Source organism: Vombatus ursinus, unplaced genomic scaffold (assembly GCF_900497805.2).
Source record: "Vombatus ursinus unplaced genomic scaffold, bare-nosed wombat genome assembly UNPS02010284.1, whole genome shotgun sequence".
NCBI classification, from domain to species: domain Eukaryota; kingdom Metazoa; phylum Chordata; class Mammalia; order Diprotodontia; family Vombatidae; genus Vombatus; species Vombatus ursinus.
In genome coordinates, this window is record NW_020950062.1 from 5190773 (window position 1) to 5201730 (window position 10958).

Below are 10958 nucleotides of genomic sequence, written 5' to 3' on the forward strand. Positions count from 1 at the left end.
AAAGGAAAGAGAATATCAAAAAAGTTAAAACCGACAACTTTGATTATGCAAAATTTGAAGAGGCAGACTGGAGTAGTGGATAGAAAAACAGCCTGAGAACCCAGAATATCTGTCACTAAGTCTCACCTCTGAAACAGACATGCTGTGTGGCTCCAGGCAAATCATTGATCCTCTCAGCGCCCCAAGCCAGGGCTTCTTAAACTTTTCTCCACTTGTGACCCCTTTTACTGTTATGGCAGCGTTTGTTGGCATTTCATGGCCTGAGGGCATGCACAGTGTAAAGTGTTTAGAACCAGGGCTGCAGTGCAGTTGTGATGCAACATGGGTGAGCACTGCCAGAAACACCTCGGATTCATTACGCATTTGATTTTTAATTAATTTTTGGTCCTTGCACAATCAGAAACCTTTTACTGTTGCCAAATTTTTCGGGACCCCATATGTGATTGAGACCCAGAGTTTAAGAAATGCTGCTCTAGGCAACTTTCTAAAAGTATGAATTTTAAAGAAGGTATTTACTTCTATTAGTAGAAAAATTTATTTAACTCACCAAAGAAATCACAAATCCAACTCTATTCCTACAAAGCTTCTGCTTGAACAAAATCAATGTAACCAGAATAAGAGGAATTGTGAATTGGAAAAAAAGAAAACAAAACTTTGCATCAGGTATCTCTGATTTACAACATTTATCAGGACTTGATACAAATACATAAGATTGAGAGCTATTTTCTGACAGCTAAATCATCAAAGGATAAAAAGGATCTGTTTTCAGAAGATGAAATACAAATGATTTACATTCATATGGAAAAATTCTCCAAGTTACCAATGATAGGAGAAATGCAAATTAAAACAACTTTGAGGTTTTACCTCACACCTCATGCAAATTCTTCCTAAAACCTCCATTTTGAGAAAGGGCCCAGAGCAGCCTTGCTTCACTCTAAGGACTCTGCCATCTTGTGCTCCTTTGGTAACTTCCTCTGTTTTTCAGTTCCCTTTTATGTGTTATCTTCCCTCACTAAAATGTAAGGTCCTTGAGGGCAGGGACTGTCTGTCTCTCTGCTTGTTTCTGTATCCCCAGACTTTTAGTACAGTGCCTGGGGCCTAGAAAGCAATTAATAGATGTTTGTTGATGATTGGAAAAGCAGTTAATGTCAGGGAGGCTGAGGATGGAAAATCATATTGATATAGTCTTCATGGAGTTGTAAATTGTTCTGATAGTTCTAGGGGAAAAAATGTATCTATGCTAGAAAAGGGCAGCTAGGTGACACAGGCCTGGAGTCAGGAAGACCTGAGTTCAAATGTCTCAGACACTTACTAGTTGTATGACCCTGGGCAAGTCATTTAGCTGTGTTTGCCTCAGTTTTCTCATCTGTAAAATGACCTGGAGAAAGAATGGCAAACCGTTCTAGTATCTTTGCCAAGAAAACCCCATGGGGGCATTAAGAGTCAGACACTATTAAAACAATTGAACAAAATGCTAGCTGCCCTTTGATCCAGGGAACATACTACGGTGTATATACTCTGATAGATAAAGAAGTTATATACCTTTATGTACCTAAATACTTTTAATAGCACTTTTTGTGGTGGCAAAAAAAAAAAACCAAAACAAAACTGGATGCCCATTGACTGGGTAATGACTAAGCAAATTACAGTAAATGAATATAATGAAGTAAAAGTATACCATAATAAATTATGACTATAATTCAGAAAGAGAACTCGTGGAGACTTGTATGAATTGATACAGAGAGAAGTAAGCAGAATTAAGAGGATGATAAATAACCACAGTAATGTAAAGGAAGATAATACTAGAAGATACTAAAATCCAGGTCCTTGCTGGGATCAGTTGATTCCAAAAGATTGATAATCAAGCAAAAAAATACATATTAATGCAGAATAAAGTATATGCTGTCACACGAGGTCAACATGTTGATTTGTTTAACTATACCTCTTCATTATAAGAAATGACATTTTTGGAAGGGAGGAGAAGAGATAATACAGTGATTCCAGAGCTCCAGTGCCCTCACTGATGGGAATATTCTCTCCATTGATGTAGATTGCAATTCACTAGTGCCTGACCATCCTGTGCAATCATTGTCCATTTCCTCCTGTAAATTTACTACAGGGGGTAGTATCAAGTGCTAATGTTTATAGATACTGACTTCTACCCCATTTTCTAGGCCAACTAGGAGTGTAGTGGCTAGAGCACTGGGCTTGGAGTCAGGAAAACCTGAGTCCAAATCTGGCTTCAGACATTTACTAATTGTGTGACTCTGGGAAAGTCACTTAACTCTGTTTGCCTCATTTTCCTCAACTGTAAAATGACCTAGAGATCTTTGCCAAGAAAACCCCAAATAGGATGAGAGACATGACTGAACAACAACAAAACTCCATTTCCCCCCCATTCTTTCAGTATAATTTCAAAAGTGGAAGGAAGCTACATAGAACTGAGGACCATTTTGTATTTTTCTGTTTCATGGATTGCCATGGTCAAAGAATTCATAAACCAGTGACAAAGATGATAAAAAAAGATAAAATGCCATTTGTTAAAAGTATATGAAACCAAACTCCTAGAAAGTTTGGTCTATGATCATGACCTCCATTTTTTGCCTTCTCATTCACTTCCTATATACTTGCAATCTGGCTTTCCAGATGGTACCACTATCAGACTGAAACTGCTGTTTACAAGGTTATTTGCAATTACTTAAGGGCTAAATCCAATGAACAACCTTTTCTTAGTCCTAATTCTATTTATTTTTTTTTTTTGTGAGGCAATTGGGGTTAAGTGACTTGCCCAGGTTCATACAGCTAGTAAGTGTCAAGTGTTTGGTCTGAAGCTGGATTTGAACTCAGGTCTTCCTGACTTCAGGGCCGGTGCTGTATCCCCTGAGCCACCTAGTTGCCGCTAATTTTATTTAATTTTGTTGTAATTTTTGCACTGTTGACCACTACATTCTATGATATTATTTTATTTTGGTTTTCTACCTACCTGTCTGACCCTTCCATTAAAAAGTCCATTACTTGTGAGTGTCCTAGACACTATCTTAGGCCCTCCTGTTTTCTCTCTATATATTAAATTCTCATATTGTATATTAAAGACAGCTAGGTGGCATAGTAGACAGAGTTCTGGGCCTGTAGTCATGAAGATGTAAGTTCAAATCTGGCCTCTGACATTTATTAGTTGTATGACCCTGAGCAAGTCACTTAACCTTTGTCTGTATCAGCTTTTTCAACTATAAAATGGGGATAATAATAGTATCTACCTCCCATGGTTGTGAAGATCAGGTGAGATAACATTTATAAAGCACTGAGTACAGTGCCTGGCCCATAGTAGGCACCATATTCATGCTTATTCCCTTCCCCTTTCCTTGAATTTACTTATCTGTGTAAATCTTGTATTACCTAGTAGAATATAAACTCTTTGAAGGTCAGGCTTATTTTTCATTTAGCCTTTGTAATCACAGTGTAGCATGGTGCCTCACAGGCGTTTTATAAATGCTTATCGGATTAAATTGATGGCCTCCTCTTAACTTATGGTCTCAAGTATCTTCTATATGCAAATAATTCAAACCTGTATGTCATACTTGACCTCTTATTTGAATTCTGCATTGCTTATTGCCTCTTGGATATCTTAAATTCAATATATCTGTAATACCACTCATCATTTTTTTTTAAAATTCAAAACCCATCCCTCTTTCAAGGAAAGACCAACAGATGGCAGCAGAGAGCAGCAGCATTTCAATGGAGATGCCCTGCAAAGAGGAAATGAGCAAATCTTAAGCATTAGAGATTATGAGTTACCTACGGAAGAGAATAAGCATGTATATGGTGCCTACTATGGTTCTAAGTATCAGTCCCAGGATAGATATGTTCCCTATATCCATACATATGTGTCTAGTCATGCATTTTGCTTGTCTACACATATTCCCTCTATGTTCTGGTCCATGTAATGTAGCTCTATTTACATAAATGAAATATTTCTTGTTACTTATTTCTTTATATTATTTTATGGTCTTTTACTCTTCATTTTGTCCTATGGTTAGCCTAATAAAAGCAAATAAAGCTAGAGTTTTAAATATATGCTAGTCCTCAAAGTGCTTCGAACCTGGGGCAGATTTCTGGGTGTCCATATGGGCAGATCTCTGGAGTCCCTGAGTGCTACACCTATAAACGCAAAAGATGTTTCTCAAATCTCAAAATAATTCATTTTTATAATCCTTCTTGGTTTATCCATGACTCTGTTCACATGGATAAAACAGCAGTTTTCAAAGCTTTTTTAATATATTATTTCACTTGTTTCTTGGGAATTTCATTTGTCCTTCACAGTGTCAATTTCCTCATCTGTAAAATGGCCATATTAGTAATGACATTGCACATCTTATAGGGTTGTGGTGAGCTAAGTATTTTGTTAGCCTTAAAGTGCCTCGTAAATGTGCTCTCTATATCTATTGAGTTCCGCATATATCATCTTATTTGATTCTTTTAATAATCTTATGAGTCAGGCAGGGCAGATATTAGGACTTCTTGTTATAGTTGGATAAATTTAAATGAATTGAAGATCAGAGTGGGGGGTCAAACAATTTATAAAAGGTTACAGGGACTAGAACCCAAATTTTTTGCATTCAAGGCTGGTGTTATTTCTACTATTTCATACTAATCTTAATCTAATTCTAAACTCTTAGTAAGAACTATAGCTATTGAGTATTTAAAAGATCTCTAATGTCATGTAAAATACATTAGGATATACAAACATTTTTGATCGACTAAATATAGTAAGTTTTCTTCTTTTTTTTAAAATGCTAGACTTAGTAACCATCAACACCCTCCTCCCTAAATATTCAAATAGACAGCAATTTAAAAAAATAGTACTTGAAAATGTAGACTTCTGTTATGCTGTTATATATTCATAAAGTATGGTGAAAATAGGAAAAACTGATTTAAAAATTCACACACCAGTGCATCCATATTTTTTATAAAGTTCTTTGATTTACTTTGTCAATTCTTGGCTTCATGACTTTTATTTACTTATTTTTAAACTTTTCATTATTTCATTTTGTTAACCGTGTAGCTCATTATAAGGAAAATGGAAAAATATGTGTGCGGTCATGCTGAGCACTGTGACCTATCCATTTAATATGAGTCCAGAGAGGGCTCTTCTCTTTGTTCTGTGATTGTTATTCAAGGCTCTCACAACATTTGGAGCCTAAGTCTGAAGAAAGAGGTTAGTTCATCTCAGTGTGTTTTGTATAAATGGTTTGAATGATTTCCATGTGAAATCAAAGTTTTCCTTTTTCTTCTGGATCTGAGCTCTAATTCTCAAAATGAGGAAACATTCAAGTTCCTTCCAAGTACCAGAGGGCCCCATGGCCTCTTCTCTGTTTTTTTTTTTTCAGACCATATGAGTCCAGGTTGCAGCTGGGAGATAGTCTATGGGACTATGGAAACTTCTTGAATCTATCGAGAACCTTGCCTATACTAGAGTTTCTTAAATCTCTGTTATAATTGTCTGAATTACCAAGTTAACCTTCTTTGAATTATCATTCTTTTGCTGTACAAGGTGAATTCAAAAGAACCATTTTGGGGAGTAAAAGGGAGAAATGGACTCTTGTAATAAATGAAGAAATTAGAAGAATAAGACAAGAGTTGTCTCATCTTCTCTCTGTGCAGTTATGCATTTTTTGGTCTCTATTGAAGTGATTTTTTGAATGATAATTTTTTATGAATCCATCCAAAATACCATAATATTTTAAAGATAGATAATTTAGGTACAGTAGAAAGGGTACTGACTCTGGTGATAAAGAATCTGGATTCAAACCCAGTCTCAGACATTCATTACTTGTGTAATCTCAGGCTAGTCACTTCACGTACAACCCATGATTGTTGAATAGGACTAGTCACTTCACCTACTTGGGCTTCGTTTTTCTAACATGTAAAATGGGAAAGTTGGACTAGATCAGGGGCAGGGAACCTGCAGACTCAAGGCCATGTATGGCCCTTTGATTGAATTCAAACTTCACAGAACAAATCCCCTTAATAAAAGGATTTGTTCTGTAAAACTTGGACTCCACCAAAAGGCTGCACCCAAGGATCTAGAAGGCCACATGTGAACTAGATAGTCTCTGGAGATAGTGGTAGGGGCCTAAAGTGATAGTGACACTGGTGAGGATTAAAGTATTTTACTATTTTTTGAAATTCATTCATTTCTCTTATTTTATTTTAAAATATTTATTGACACCAGCTCTAGAGTCAGGAGGACCTGAGTTCAAATCTTGTCTCAGATCCTTACTAACTGTATGATCCTGGCAAGGCACTTAACCCCAATTGCCTAAAATAAATAAATAAATAAAAATTTAGAAAAACTGCTGTTTGGGGCAGCTGGATGGCGAAGTGGATAGAGCACCGGCGCTGGAGTCAGAAGGACCTGAGTTCAAATCCGACCTCAGACACTTGACACTTACTAGCTCTGTGACCCTGGGCAAGTCACTTAACTCCAGTTGCCTCACCAAAATAAAATAAAATATTTATTGATTCCTTTTGCATTTAAGTTACAGTAATTTCCAGATAAGCCTCTCCTCACCACATGACCCACTTTCCTTTACAATGAAGACAAAATTTGTTATTACAAAAACAATTGACAGAGCAATCCTGTCTTACTGATTATTTAGGATTCCACAACCATAGTGCCCCATGTCTCTATCTCAAGGATTGCTAATTTTTTACTTGAAAATCGTTCCACCTGCATAGAAAGAAGTCTCATGGAAAGTAAGGGAAGAAAATGTATTTGGATGAGAAATCATTTCTCTGTGAACCTTGTAGTAGTAGCAAGAGAGAGAATGCAGTAGCTAGATTCTTCCTCCAACACCTTGAGTCTAGTTTTAATATTACTTTGTTTGGTGATATGACCTTGAAGAAGGCGTGTAAGGTCCTGTCTCACTTTGCATTGTTTTCAAACTCAGATCCAGAAGAGCAACTGGAATTCTGGCGAGAAAGCTGGTACTTAAAAACTATGCTTTGCTTGTATGAGACCTGAACTGTTCATGGCTATATAACTCTTTCTTTATATAGCAACTCTGATTTTCAAGGCCTAGAAAACAAAATTTTTGTTTGCTTCTCCTCATTACACTAGAGGTAGTGGAGAACAAGGGATTTTTCTAAAATACAGAGTAGTAGAAGAGAAAATCTTGGGGTAACAAATGGTAGGGTTTTCCTACTTCCACTCAGACTTTCTCACACAAGAAGAAAATGGACTGATTATATTTATTTACTAGTTCAATCTAATAACTTTGTATCCATTATTAAGGGCTGTGAACCAAAAATAATACATATGCATTATTCACATATATATGCATATGTCAAATTCTCTGCTTTCAGGAAGATTAATTAATTAATTAATAAACATTTATTAAGCATCTACCATGTTCCAGGCACTATGCTAAGCACTGGGGATACAAAAAAAAACAAAAAAACAAAAGGTAGTTCTTGCCCTTAAGGAGCTTACCATCTACTTTAACACACACACACACACACACACACACACACACACACACACACACACACAGATACCAGAGTACAACTCAAGACACTGAAGGCAATCCCCAGATAATGTAAGCCTTTATTATCTGTCTCTTACTCATGAATGATGTCTCAGATAGGACACTATAGGAATTCTCGTCAGTATTTCAAACCAATGGGGATTTCCCCTCCCATGATTGTTGAATGAGTACATTTCCCTATTATAATGAAATACCAGGTCACAGCCTAGAATACAACTACCATTAGAACTGTAACTAGGGCAGTCAGTTGGGACTTTGTTCCAATGTAGCACGTATTGACATTATTTAGAAGCTGATGTACTTTCACTCTTAGCTCCTCCTTGCCTAGCTATATCCCATATAGAAGCTTTGACTGAAAGCACACACTTCCTCTTCTTTGTGGCTAAGAAATTTCGAGGATAAAGATAGTACCATCCTGAGCATCCTCTCTCTCTAGCCCCTCCCTTGCCCAACCCTAAATTCTCCAGAAGAGAAAGAAGCTGGAGATACTACAAGACTGGAGAAGTATAGGTGATGTTCTCATCTTTAGAAAATGGGAAGAAAGTGAAATCTGCAAATAATCAGTCAATGAGCTTTACTTTGATTCCTGACAAAACTCTAGAATGTTATTAAAATGATGATTAATGAACCTCTATCAGAAAAAGTGATAATAGAATGTCTGATTTCATCAAGAACAATTCATACCAAATTAACCTCATTTCTCTTTTTAAAAGGAAGATCAGAGAGATCAGGTGAATATTGTTAGTGTGGGTTCCCTACACATTAGCAAAGCATATGACCAAATCTGCCATGCTGTTCTCATGGAAAAGGATTTATGAATGAGATAATAGGTGAGTTTGGAACTATTGAATGGTTTCACCCAAAGAGTAGTCATTAATGTTTCAGTGTCAACTTGGAAGGAAGTAGGTGTCCGTAGGGAGCCCTGTTGACTCTGTGTTATTTAACATTTTTATCACTAACTTGGATAAAGATAGAGATGACAGGTTTGTTACATATGCCAAAGCTAGAAGGTCATACTTTGGTGACAAAGTCTAGCTCCCAAAAGATCTTTACAGCCTATAATCCCGAGCCAAATACTGATAAATGTAATTCTTACAACTTGCTTGAGAAACTGAATTTAGCAAGTACAGTATAGTAGAGTTGTGACTAGACACTAGTTGGTCTGAAAAAGATCTGTGGGTTTGTATGTAATTAGCAAATATTATTATTATTACTATTAGCAAATAGTGTGATATGGCAGCCAAAAAATAAAAAAAGCTAATGCATTCTCAGGCTACACGGAGAAGCAGAGTAACTAGGTTTAGGAGTCCATGACAATTCAACTCTACTTTGCCTAGTCAGACTACATCTGGTATATTGTGTTTAGTTCTGAGTGCCAAATTTTAGGAACTCATCAGTAACACAAAGATCACACAGAAGAGTGCAACGAGAATGATTCTCAAAATTCTGCCATGTGAAGAAAGACGGGTTGAAGGAATTGGCCATGGTTCCGTTTGGAAAAGAGAAGATTTGGGATGGGGGAAGAGTCTCATAATAATTATATGTGGAGGGCTATCACATGAAAGAGAGATTAGATTTGTTCTACTTAGCCTCAGAGGTCACACCTAGGGGCAATGGTTGGAAATTTGCTAAGAGGCAAAACAAAGTTCAGTGAAGTGTAAGGAAAACTTTCTTACCAATTAGAAGTGCCCAGGATAACCCCTTGTTATGTTGTAAAGAATATATGAATTTCTGGCACAGATTGGACTAGATGGTCTCTGAGGTCTTATAATTTAGAACTCTGAAGTTCTATAATTTGTGATTTTCTGATGTAAGGTCATATATTGAAAAAAGTAGTGTATTTGGATCTGGGTTTGAATCCTGACTCTGCCTCTTGCTACCCGTATGAATCACCTAACTTCTCTAGACCTTGGCTTACTCATGCAGAAAATGAAAGAGTTGGACTCTGGGACTGCTGAGGTTCCTTCTAGCCCATTCCACTTTGGTGATGCTAAAATTAGTGGAAGCTTTCTTCGACCAAGCATAAATCTGCTTCTCTCTCCAACTTCTCCTCATTGCTCCTAGTTCTTCTCTCTGACACCAAGCAGAGGATCTAATTTGTCTTCTCCGTTATAGCCTATAAAATACTTGAAAACACCTTCTTGCCTGTGACTGTTCTTTTCTAAGCTAATTTATCCCATTTCCTTTAACCATCTTTCACGTGTAGATTAGAATATGAATACATGAACCCTCCATTCAGTTTTCTATATTTAACTGGTGCCCACGCAAGCTTCATCCCATCCAACCACCCTATAAGGAGAGAACATCAGGGATTAGTCAGGGCAGATGCCCTTCCAATTGCTCTGCCATCGTCGGGTGTTTCACTCCCTTTCTACTTTTGTTCTCTGAGAGTGACATTTCTACCTTCTGTATAAGTGCACCTGGGATTGTGATTCTACAATCCAGATGTGTTGTCTTCATTTTTCTTATGGTGAAAAGAATACATTATAAACATCTTTGTAGATCTGTTCCATCTTTTGTCTTTCCAGTTTCTTCCTTAAATATCTTGAGATGACTTGGTTGAGTGTGTCTCTTGGAGAGCTTTCTTTAAAATGATTTTTTTTAACCTCTGCTATTTCTTACCATTTTATGAAGCAGTACTGATCACAAATCTTTTACCACCTTTCTTCGTAAAATTTAACAAATTAGTTTTATTTTAAAGTGGAATTGCCCTTGGTTATTAAATCTCTCTGTTTGGAAAGTAGGTTAAATGTTTGCTGATCAATACAATTTTTTGTGTTGTTGTTGTTGTTGTTGTTGTTTTGTGGGTGGGGAAGGGTCTTGTGTTCTTATTATAGCAACTGACTTAAGCTGGTTTTATTTTTCAGGGGCCATTTAGACCAACTTCCTCTTTTGACAGGAGAAGCTGAGGCCCAGAGAATTAAAATGGCCTAATCAGGGTCACACAGGTAGGAAATGTCATAGTGGAATTTGAGTCTAGGTCAGGGGTAGGGAACCTGTGGCCTTGAGGCCCCATGTGGACCTCTAGGTCCTCAAGTCCAAGTTTTACAGAACAAATCCTTTTATTAAGGGGATTTGTTCTGTGAAGTTTGGATTCAGTCAAAGGGCCTCACTATGCTGTTTGGGGCAGTCAAAGGGCCTCACTTGAGGACTGAATCCAACCTTCACAGAACAAATCCCCTTAGTAAAAGGATTTGTTTTGTAAAACATGGACTTGAGGACCTAGAGGGCCACATGTGGCCTCCAGGTTGCAGGTTCCCCACGCCTGGTCTAGGTTTTCCGACTCCAGAGTCTGTGTTCTTTCTCCTGTACCAAGCTGATTCACTAATGTTAATGTCTTTTCCTTCCTTATTTCCTGTTCTAAGATCTCAGAGCTTTTTCAGATGAAGTATGGAGCATACTCAGATTTAA